Here is a 10,008-nt window from a genome sequence, read left to right as displayed (position 1 = left end):
TCAGGTTCTACAACCCCCTTGAAATCTGGCCTACAGGAGTCCATCTGCAGTCTGATCTGCAGGTCAGAGATGCAGGTGCCATGAAGTGGGCATGCTGTCCACATTGCTCTTGGATTTAGCTTGTCTCCTGCCAGACAGTAGCTTGGATGCAAAGACCCATAGGGCAGCATCCTTCGGGAAAACTGATCTCAGATGTAAAAAATATTCATGGCACAGCATGTCCTTATGTCCTTTGCTTCTGTTCAGATTAAAGCACGTTCCTGTGTGCACCAGTTTGGGCACCAGGTCTCAGCATCCACTTGTTTGTGTCTGTTTCCAGGGCATGCCTGTTAGCTTTATAATATGCAAATATTTGTTTGCAGGTTTTGTAACTTCACAAAGTTATGAGCCAGTGAAGTTGTGAGTGAATAGCTTTATACCGCACAAACCCAAAGCAACCTTAAATTAGGGGGTCCTCTGCCCAGGTCATTTGTTTAACCTCATCTAGGAAATGTTCTCATCACAGATGCAGCAAATTCATCCCGCCCCCCCCCCCCAAAAAAAATATTAAATATATCGAACAATTTACTCTTAGTCTGCTTCTCCACCCCTTTTATGTTAAGAAACTTCATCCACAATGTGGGAATTCCAGGCATAATTTACTCTTTTAAGATAGTAGGTATATGTGCATCCTAGATATATGCTGTAACTACAAAATAATAGGTTCTATCCCAGGGAGGTGCTTCATGCCCAAAATAAAACAGGGACACTTGGCAAGAGGCGACACTGATTGGGTGGGGGAAACAGAATCTGTCAAGGGAAGTTCTGCTGCTGCAAAAGCTGTGAAGAGGAAGAGGCTGTAGGATGACAGAGGCCATAAAGCAAGGTCACTGCTAGCTTTGGCAGTCTGGGTCAGGGTCCAGATTCTTTGCTTCCCATCTCACCTGAACACTGGAATTTTAGGAAATTTACTCATGAATTTTATGCAATTCATCTTCCTCTTCACGAGGCTGATGCTGTGTACCTGCTCCTTGCAGAGGCAGGGATACAATGACATGTGTTCAATGTACTTCACAGAGTCTGATTCTAGCTAGTGGCTTTTATATGCCTCACACCAGAGGCTTGCTACATGCTCTGGCACATGTGTATACCACAACTCCAAGAATGTCTCTGTTTTCAGGACATACCTCTTAGTTTTATAATATGCAAATATTTGTTTGCTGGTTTTGTAACTTCATGAAGTCATGAGCCAGTACAATTGAGAGTGAATAGCTTTATACTACACAAATCCAAAGCACACCTCCAGGGTGTGTAAATCAGTGTAGCTCCACTGACTCGGGTGCAGTTGGGTCTATTTATGCTAGGTGAGGAGCTCATGTGACTGGAGACATAACACCGAAGTGGCCCCATAAGACCCCATCCTGATTTTTCCCTCTGCAAGTGTAACAGCACTGTATCTTTGCAGACGATTTCATGTTACGCCATATGTGGCCCTTCACACACAGCAGCCAGTACTGATGTTTATCAAAAACATTGTGTGAGGCAAGAGGGAGAAAACCACAGCAATGACAACAAGAACTTGGCACCACTTTAGTCCCGTCTGACCCTCTTTTGATACCAGGAAGATTCCAGAGGCTCTGCCTCTGTGCAGGCACGAATGGCAGCCTTTGATTCCTGCCTTTTGCTGTGGCTTTAAGGCACAAGTGCATTGTAGGTGCCTGGCTGCAGGTTTTAAGAATACCAGCACTCTGGGCTCTTGAAGCAGCTGCATCCTTATCCCCAGCATCTGAAAACCACTTTTATTATTAAAGTGGCAGATTTCAGAACAGGTCTTTCCCCATAACCACAGGTATTTTAAATATTTAGGAAAATAAGATGGCACACTGGAATGGTTCTTATAGGTCCTATGTAGTGCTTAGGCAGGAGACAAAAAATACCAGTTGTCTGTGTGACATGAGGACAGGATGCAGTTCCTCCCCTCTTTCAGGGAGGATGCAGCCACTGTGCATACACACCCACAAAGATTTTTCCACAAGCATTGCTATTCTTGAAACTTTTCATGTCCTTGTACACAAAATGCTGCAAGACTCATAACCTACTTAAGGATGGCAATACAAAGTGGGAAATAATTGTCCCTAGGAAGTGGCTGGCTGATGAAAGCTCCACCAGTGTGAATAAGTAGCACAATTACAGGCAAAGGCAACCATCTTCAGTGAACTGGTAATGGGACACTGAGACTTTAACTGTTAGATCAAAGTGTGAATGAGTCCCAGAGCAGCACTGACTCACATTATTTGATGTCCTATGGGAAACATGTTAGTAAGGCTCATTCCAGCTCCCTACTTCGTCAGGACCATTAAAACCAAAGGAGCTGGAGCCGCCACAGACTCAGATGCTTTAGTTGGCCCTACCAGAATCCTATCTACGCCTTTGGAAACCTGGCCTTCCTTGTCTCCACCACAAAGGTCACCACTGCCACTCACACAGACTGTCTCAATATTTGGCCAAGGACAGAAGAGCATAAAAACGAGAATCCCATTTTAGAATCATAGAATCATAGAATAGTTAGGGTTGGAAAAGACCTTAAGGTCACCTAGTTCCAATCCCCCTGCCATGGGAAGGGGCACCTCACACTAAACCATCCCACCCAAGGCTTTGTCCAACCTGGCCTTGAACACTGCCAGGGATGGAGCATTCACAACTTCCTTGGGCAACCCATTCCAGTGCCTCACCACCCTTACAGTAAAGAACTTCCTCCTTATATCCAGTCTAAACTTCCCCTGTTTAAGTTTTAACCCGTTACCCCTTGTCCTATCACTAGAGTCCCTAATGAAGAGCCCTTCCCCAGCATCCTTATAGGCCCCCTTCAGATACTGGAAGGCTGCTATGAGGTCTCCACGCAGCCTTTTCTTCTCCAGGCTGAACAGCCCCAACTTTCTCAGCCTGTCTTCATACAGGAGGTGCTCCAGTCCCCTGATCATCCTTGTGGCCCTCCTCTGGACTTGTTCCAGCAGTTCCATGTCCTTTTTATGTTGAGGACACCAGAACTGTACATAATACTCCAGGGCAGGATCACCTCCTTTGACCTGCTGGTCACACTCCTTTTGATGCAGCCCAAGATACGGTTGGCTTTCTGGGCTGCAAGCGCACACTGAAGCCGGCTCATGTTCATTTTCTCATTGACCAGCACCCCCAAGTCCTCTCCTCTCTTCTCTGCCCAAACTGTAGCTGTGCGTGGGATTGTTCTGACCCAGGTGTAGGACCTTGCACTTGTCATGGTTGAACTCCATAAGGTTGGCATCAGCCCATCTCACAAGCGTGTCAAGGTCCCTCTGGATGGCATCCCTTCCCTCCAGCTTATCAATCAAACCACACAGCTTGGTGTCATCGGCAAACTTGCCAAGGGTGCGCTCAATCCCACTGTCAATGTCACCGACAAAGATGTTAAACAAGATCAGTCCCAACACCGATCCCTGAGGGACACCACTTGTTACTGATCTCCATCTGGACACCGAGCCATTGACCACAACTCTTTGCATGCAGCCATCCAGCCAGTTCTTTATCCACCGAGTGGTCCACCTATCAAATTGATGTCTCTCCAATTTAGAGACAAGGATGTCATGCAGGACAGTGTTGAACCCTTTGCACAAGTCCAGGTAGATGACGTCAACTGCTCTACCCCTGTCCATCAGTTCTGTAGCTCCATCATAGACGGCCACCAAATTGGTCAGGCAGGATTTCCCCTTAGTGAAGCCATGCTGGCTGTCACCAAGCACCTTGTTGTTTTTCATGTGCCTTAGCATGCCTTCCAGGAGAATCTGTTCAAGATTTTGCCATGAACAGAGGTGAGACTGACTGGTCTGTAGTTCCCTGGGTCACCCATTTTCCCCTTCTTGAAAATGGGGGTTATATTTCCCTTTTTCCAGTAGTTGGGAACATCACCTGACTGCCATAATTTTTCAACTCTGATGGCCAGTAGCTTAGCAACTTCATTTGCCAGCTCCTTCAGGACCCGCGGGTGGATTTTATCAGGTCTCACGGACTTGTGTATGTTCATGTTCTTAAGACAGTCTTGAACCAGATCCTCTCCTACAGCGAGCCTAAGTTCTTCATTCTCACAGTCCCTGCGTCTGTCTTCCAAGACTTGGGTGGTGCGGTCAGAGCTTTTGCCAGTGAAGACTGAGGCAAAGAAGTCATCAAGAACCTCAGTCTCCTTCAAATCTGGGGTAGCCACTTCTCCTGACAGCTTCTGGAGAGGGCCCACAGTGTCCCTTTTCTGTCTTTGTACCTATAGAATCCCTTCCTGTTATCTTTCACATCCCTACCCAAGTTTAATTCTAATTAGCACTTATGTCAATTATTTATTCATGAATGCCGATTTATTCATCAAGATGTCTGCCTTCAGCTGTGATTTAACAGCTTTGTTAAATATGGGTTTCATTTAAGTAGCAAACAACTTCACTCTGGCCCTTCATTTATCTAATAAAGACCAGCAGGGGTCCTTATTTAATAAGGACTGCAAATGGACCCATCTGAATTCTGGATTCAATAGACAATATTAATAGCAAAGATTAAATTTCTCCACTGCAGAAATGAACATTATGATGATCATGATGAGGAAGTTAGGCTACATGATTGTCATTTCTAAGCCTTAATATCTTAGCTAGTCATTTTACAGTAACAAACAATTTGATCTATGCAAAAGGCAGATAACACATAGGAAAAGTCAATGCTCTGTGGACTTTTCCAGGCCAGAAGTGTCTATTGCCTGGTTGCCTAAGACTGTGTAGAACCAGAGTGAAAGAGCCCTCCCAGTTCTAGATTTGTACTGAATGTAAATTAACTCATTTATTGATCAGATACATTAGAGGTATCTCTGATTTAGATAAAAGGTAAAATTTAGATAAAAGGTAAAAGCCTTTCTACAGTCACCCAACCATGAATCACCAGGACTTTACACAGAGTGATACCCACGTGCTGCAAAGAGGATCACTGTAACATTGAACACAATACAGTAAGTATGAATCATGATATGAATTCTCAGACTGAGCAAATTCAGTCTGTGAAATAAGAAGTTCCTGCACAATGTTGCTTTTGCTCATTTGAAAGGGTAACACTAGATTCCTGGCAGCTCAGTAAGGATATTTATACAAACAGAATAGACAGGGGTCAGTGGCACCTGTAAAGTGTCCCAAGATCTAATAGGAAATGAAAACCAGTAAGTCAGATCATCTGATTGTGTCCGAGTTGCCACAAACTAGCCTGACCTATAGTAAATAGCTACGGGTACAGTTTTAGCCCATGGTAATCAGGACCCTCTAGTTATATTCTGCTTCTCAAATGCAAAGGAGCCGAGTGTGGCTTGGGTCAGAAACAAGACTGCGCCTCTGCGACCTCTCACTACCATAGTTGGGCTGAAGAAAATTACTATCCCCAGCTCTGCCGCAGCTTCCCTACTGGCAACCACTGCTCCTTCACACCTCCTGGCATGGTGCTCAGGCAAACATTTGCCAAACTCTACCATCAAAAAGACTAGCTTAATCAGTTTAAATGGTCCCAAAGAGGTCATGAAATGCCCAGATACCAACTCCGCAGGGTAGCTGGGTAGAGGAGATGTGAGGAGTAACAAGGAGGTACAGGCAGTGACCTTTTAAGCCAGCCAAAAGAAGACATGCACCCACAATGTAGCTGGTCAAAAAGCTGTAGCTCAGTAACATGGAAATATGTGAAAATACCCAAAGCCACATACTGCTCTACTTTCCCCCCTTTGGATATTGTTTATAAATGAGTCCTTCTACAACTCTGGGGGAATGACACTGGGATGAAACAAAGTATGTGCTGGCAGTGAGTAAGCCCATGGTTTTCTACGTGCTTTGCATTTCTATATGCTTTGCATGCCTTTTTAAGTGCCAATGTTTTTCTCAATAACTTTTTTTTTTTCAATGCCTGGCATATTACAATGACAGCTTTACAGTGAGACACCAGTCCAACATGCTGACATCAACTAAAAAGGCATAGCAACAACCCAGGCCTTTCACATACTTTATGAGTACGTGTTAGTGTTAAGCAATATTTGAAGAAAAACAAGACAAAATAGTTCCCAGGAAGACCTGGATTCTGACTTAATACAGGCAAATAGACAGAAAAGATAAATCCTAATGATATTGCTGATGGCCCACCTTGTCAGGGAGCAGCTGTGAGACTGAAGTGTAAGAAATGGCCCATGAAAGACTGCCCTCTTTGTTCTTTCCAGTTCACTAGCTCTACTTTTATGCTGGCAAGAGTTGTTTGGTAACACTAAGTATCATAACAGCTTAACTGCTCATTTGGTATCTAGCGAAGATAGAGAGGTAAGAAAAAGCTGTGCCAATATGACTCATGTTACAAAGGGCTGAGGTGGACGGGGTACTCTGCTGCAACCACACTGAAGCCCAAAAGCAACACACATTTGCACTATTAAAGGTCCGCATGTTTCACAAAGAAAATTATGCTTAATCTCTGGAAATGGACAGAATGTTCAGCTCAGTGTCTACTAACATATAGTCCTTCATTGCTACTTTACAATGATCACGTCTTATGCAATTCATTCAGTTTCCCCCACCCTCCCCCTATTTTTCCTTGTTCAGAGATAGAAATATTCTGCTGGCTTGTGTGCTGTAGCAGCTGCTCCTCTTGACATTTCTGCTGTAGGCTGGGATACAGACCCTGAGAGTTAGTTCTAATGAAACAGCTAATAAAATCTTTCCTCTCCTTTCCCAATGTTTCATATGAAATAGATATTCTAATTTAGGCAATCGTTCCTCTGAGAAGTCTTCCAAGCTTAGTGGAGATTCAAAAATAGTTTGAAACATCAACAACCAAGCCAAGAGTGCTTCAGGCTTTAATTTTCTTCCAGCAATTTTTTGCTGCTTATTAGAAGAAGGTAAATGTTATTTCTACCAGGTGTCCTGCAAGGAATTCAGTATTATTTATTTGCTCCCACATATTAGATGGGTGCCCAAGTAAATAGAATAAGATACAGAAAGCTAAATTCTGGTGCCGTAAGTAGGGCTGTGAGTATACAGGACATGGCACATTAAGAGAGTATTATTTTGGCCCACTGAGTGCATTTGTAGCTCAAAAAGTTCCATGGAGAAAGTGCCTTACAGAAATATTAATATGAGAGAACATTCAAGCTGAGGCTTCATCTGTTAAAGGGAGAAATGAAGCACTGTTTTCTGAATAGGAAAATGAATACAGTGATTGCAACATGAAAAAGTGGTTTACTCTTGGCAGGTCATTTATTTAATTGTACTGCAAGAGCTGCTCATTAGGAGTGCTTTAATCACAACCAGTGACCACTGAAGGCTCTGTAAAGACAGCCTCCATTAGCTCCCATCACACTGCAAGTGTGCAGCCCATGCAAACATTCAGGGGTTTTTCAAGATCCACTGAGACCACTGCCTAATGGAACCATCAGCATCACTGAGCAAATCTGACCAAATAAGAAAGCTGTGTGTCAGTCAGTGAGACAAGGAACAGAGATGTCTACCTCAAATTACACTTTCCGTGCTTCTGCCCCTTGCCTGAAGAAATGTGGGACATCTGGGAAGCAGGAATTGCGAATGTAGTCAGTTACCCGTTCAGCTGTGACAGATCTAGTTTGAGTTCTGGTTGCATTACTCAATGATTTCTTTAGGGAAAGGTGTCATAGCAACAATTAATTGAAAAATGGTAATTAATTGTCATATACACTCCATCTCAGCAACTAGCAAATGTTCGTTCCTGGCACTGGAAAGAGACATCAGTCTCCTTGTTCTAGGTCATTTTACAGCTCTATTAATCACCTGCATTTGCTTCAATAGAGAACATGCTTACTGCAACTGTTTTGTCCCATGCCTGCATACATTGCCATACCCTGACTCCAGCACAGTGTCCAGGTAACTCCATCAGTGCAGTCATCTGTAATGTAATGTAATCATAATTACATCATGCAGTTCGCAGAGGCACACAACAACGTAGTTTGGCCAGCTCAATTAATATCATCATGCAGCATACTGATACTGCTTTTTATGCATGCCTGGTTTTCAGATTCCAGGAACAGCTTTACCGTCATTAACTAACTAAACAGAATATTGATGGATGCAAGATTTAACCCATGATTAATATTTCTCAACACATGGAACCCTGATGGAGGCTTGCCACTAGATTGTCATGGACCTGTTTCCAAGGTTACATTTCCAATGGCCTTTTTCTGCATGCTCGTGTCTTCTGTCCACATGTTAAACAAGGGCCAGGAACATACCTGCCTTAGACATGCACTGTATTACTATAAATGAGGAGTCCTAGCAGTGAATTTCCATGTTTTACAAACCTCTGAATAGAAGTGAGGTACAGCCTGTTGATCATACAGCCACCCCCGAGCTCTCTCTCTGCCAGCTTCCTCCCTGAAACCTACATTTCCCTCAAGATCTAGTATTGATTCCTCAGACTCAGCCCAGAGATATAAATACCACCTATCTCCCACGTTCCAGCTAGCGTTTTGTGAGAAAGACTGAGGAAATAAAGACACGCAGCTAGATTTTACACAGCATCCTAAACCAGCTTGTTAAAAGCAAACAAACAAGAGAGCTCCCCAAACCCCAAGCCCTTTCTGAAATGCAGCTTCTGTCCATCTAACTGTGTCCTGCTTCAGAAGTCCCTGGGCATTCACCTGTGGCAAGGAAGGCAAACACGTATTTCAAGGAGTACCTGCTGTGAGATCTGCATCCCTCAATCTAGAGTCCAGCTCAGCCCCTTCCCCTCATGCTCTAGCTTTCTTGTCCATCTCCTTCAGACTTCACCCAGGAGACCTTTTAAACCCTCTTTTGTCACTTCTTTAGCTTTGCTGAATTGCTGGCAAGTTTCCAGTGCTCCTGGAAAAAAGGGTACTAGTTTGTATTAGGAGATAACGTAGTCAATGGAACAAAACCCATTATGCCATCCAGTAGCAGTAAACCAGAAAGCCTTTACACTTTGAATATCAGGAGACACTGCAGCTGTAAGCCTCTGCAGTGTATGTATAGGGGCTCGCCTGTCATGCTGGATTTCAGGAACCAGTCTCCAAGCAGAGACGCAACAATTTTCTCTCCCCATTCTTGATAAGCAACTGCTAATGAAATCCTCTTTTTGGATTTTTTTCCAAGCGAAAAACAATAGCCTGCCTGAGCCCTGCAGCTTGGATGGTGCGAGCTATTTTGCTTAGCTAAATCATCCGAGAGGGCCGGGGGAGTATAATCAGAATTCAGCATACATGGCAAGAGGAGAGATGCATACCTGCTTTTTCCTTAACCCCAACGTTATCCCACTGGGGAGGACGGAGCTATGGAGGTACCGTTGCAACTATCAGCCAAAGTTGAGAGATCAATACTGACAGCAGCGGAGAGTATGCCATGAGCATATGCATGCATTGACCATGAAGTTACTAATCCACCTGAGTAGTTTTGTTGCACTCTTTGGATGTCACATTTCACTCTGTCGTACGTTAACCGTTGTATTATCCCACAAATTAGTCAGAGCTTGGGCTTGCAAACATATGGTATAAAGCTGTGTCAGGGGAAGCTCAGATGAGACATGAGGAAAAGGATCATCACTGAAAGGGTTGCTGGTCACTGGAAAAGGCTCCCCAGGGAGCCTTTGTCATGTCACCAAGCCAGTCAGAATTCAAGGAGCATCTGGACAATGCTCTTAGTCATATTTTTTTGCTTCAGGTAGTCCTGTGAGGAGCAGGGAATCAGACTAGATGATCCTCATGTGTCCCTTCCAACTTGAGATAATCTATGACTCCATGATTCTGTATCAGATAATCAATAAATATGGTGTCCCCAGCGGTTTTAGATGTGAAGGAAACTTCAAAAATGGAAAATTTAACCATAAAACGTGATGTCTATTTCTGTAACATTACCTTTGGTGTTCGTAAGACTTTCCACAAAAGCAAAGGTGTGAAGGAAGAACAGGAAAGCTGCACATTACTAAAATCCTCTAAATTGAAAAAGCTGCTTTTTCCTATAA

This window comes from Lathamus discolor, chromosome 2 (assembly GCF_037157495.1).
Source record: "Lathamus discolor isolate bLatDis1 chromosome 2, bLatDis1.hap1, whole genome shotgun sequence".
Taxonomy (NCBI): Eukaryota; Metazoa; Chordata; class Aves; order Psittaciformes; family Psittacidae; genus Lathamus; species Lathamus discolor.
This window is presented reverse-complemented; position numbering follows the sequence as displayed.